General features: G+C 32.2%; 1 non-coding gene across 1 annotated transcript; it reads left to right on the top strand.

Moving 5' to 3' along the window:
• The first annotated feature begins 602 nt into the window (after nucleotides 1-602).
• On the top strand, nucleotides 603-710 carry LOC112760674 (small nucleolar RNA R71). Its single transcript, XR_003181104.1, has one exon. It is a non-coding gene; the product is annotated as a small nucleolar RNA R71 (small nucleolar RNA).
• The last annotated feature ends 1,547 nt before the right edge of the window (nucleotides 711-2,257 follow it).

Below are 2,257 nucleotides of genomic sequence, written 5' to 3'. Positions count from 1 at the left end.
TTGAATTCTGCATGAAATAGCATCAAAAATGAGTTGGGTTGGGCCCAAAGTGCTTCAGAAATCGCTGGGGGCGAATTCACTTTAGTGGGCCACGAGCAGCATCGGCGCGCACGCGTACATGGCACGTGCACGCCTCTATACGTGAAACAACATATGGCAAATTGAATATCATTTTGAAGCCCCGAATGTTAGCTTTCTATCGCAGCTAGAACTGCCTCATTTGGACCTTTGTAGCTCAAGTTATGGTCGATTGAGTGCCAGGAGGTTAGGCTTGACAGCTTTACGGTTCCTTCATTTCTTCATAAGTTCTCCCACTTTGCATGCTTTTCTCCTCACTTCTTCCATCCAATACTTGTCTTATGAACCTGAAATCACTCAACAAACATATCAAGGCATCGAATGAAATTAAAGTGGATTAAATTTAGCTATTTTAAGGCCAAAAAAATATGTTTTCACATTTAAGCACAAATCAAGGGAGAATTGCAAAACCATGATATTTCATTGAATAAATATGAGAAAAGGTGATAAAATTCTCCAAATTAAGCACAAGATAAATCACAAAATTAGGGTTTATCAAATATACATATGATGCTCCATTCTGGAAGCATGTCAGTAGGACACCTTTTGATCAATTGCTTATATCTTTCCCAAGCTTCATAGAGGGACTCACCTTCCTTCTGTCTAAAGGTTTGGATTTCCACTCTAAGCTTGCTCATCTTTTGAGGTGGAAAGAATTTGGCCAGGAAAGCACTGACCAGCTTTTCCCAAGAGTTCAGGCTTTCCTTAGGTTGTGAATCTAACCATGTTCTAGCTCTGTCTCTTACAGCAAAAGGGAAAAGCATAAGCCTGTAGACCTCGGGATCAACTTCATTGGTCTTGACAGTGTCACAGATTTGCAAGAATTTAGCTAAGAACTGATGAGGATCTTCCAATGGAAGTCTATGAAACTTGCAATTCTATTGCATTAGAGAAACTAATTGAGGCTTAATCTCAAAGTTGTTTGCTCCAATGGCAGGAATTGAGATGCTTCTTCCATAGAAATTAGAAGAGGGTGCAATAAAGTCACCAAGCATCTTCCTTGCATCTCCACTATTGTTATTGGGTTCGGCCATGTTTCCTTCTTTTTCGAAAATATCTGTTAGGTCCTCTCCAGAGGGTTGTGCTTTAGCTTCTCTTAGTTTTCTCTTAAGAGTCCTTTCAGGTTCAGGATCAGCTTCAATAAGAATGTTTTTATCCCTGTTCCTGCTCATATGAAAAAGAAGAGAACAAAAAAGAAGAGGAATCCTCTATGTCACGGTATAGAGATTCCTTTATGTGAGTAGAAGAAGAGAAGAATAGAAGAAGGGGAAGAGAAAAATTCGAACACAGAGAAGAAGAGGGGGTTCGAATTTTAAGTGGAAGAGGAGTGTTAGTAGATAAATAATTAAATAGAAAGAGATGAGAGATAGAAGAATTCGAAATTAAATAAAATAAAATAAAAATATTTTTATTTTTATTTTAATTATTAGTTAGAATTTGAAAATTAAAAAGAGAAATAAAATTAAATTAAAATTTAAAACAATTAGTTAATTAAAAGGAATTTTGAAAAAGGGGTTAGTAATTTTCGAAAATTAGAGAGAGAGAAGTAGTTAGGTGGTTTTGAAAAAGATATGATTGAAATAGAAAAACTTTTAAAATCAAACAAAAAGTCAAGTAGTTAATTGAAAAGGATTTGAAAATCAAATTTAAAAAGATAAGAAGTTAGAAAAGATTTTGAAATTGATTTTGAAAAAGATATGATTGAAAATTACTTTGAAAAAGATTTGAAAAGGAAATAAAAAAGATTTGATTTTTGAAATTAAAGTTGATTACTTGACTAACAAGAAACTAAAAGATATGATTTTAAAATTTAAAGATTGAAACTTTTCTTAATAGGCAAGTAACAACTTGAAATTTTTTAATCTAAAAATTGAATGCTAGCACTAAATCCGAAAATATGAAACAAAAATAAGAAAAAGATTTTGAAAACTAATTTGAAATTTTCGAAAATAAATATAAAAAATGAAAAATATTTGATTTTTGAAAAAGATTTGAAAAGATAGGATTTTTAAATTGAAATTTTGACTTGTCTCATAAGAAGTAACTAAATTTTTAAAAATTTTTTACTAAGTCAATCCAAATTTTTGAAAATTTATGAGCAGAATAAGGGAAAGATATTTTTTTTATTTTTGAATTTTTAATGATGAGAGTGATGCGGGTGGAAACTGTCTCTCAACAA

Source organism: Arachis hypogaea, chromosome 16 (genome assembly GCF_003086295.3).
Source record: "Arachis hypogaea cultivar Tifrunner chromosome 16, arahy.Tifrunner.gnm2.J5K5, whole genome shotgun sequence".
NCBI lineage: Eukaryota > Viridiplantae > Streptophyta > Magnoliopsida > Fabales > Fabaceae > Arachis > Arachis hypogaea.
This window is presented reverse-complemented; position numbering and strand designations above follow the sequence as displayed.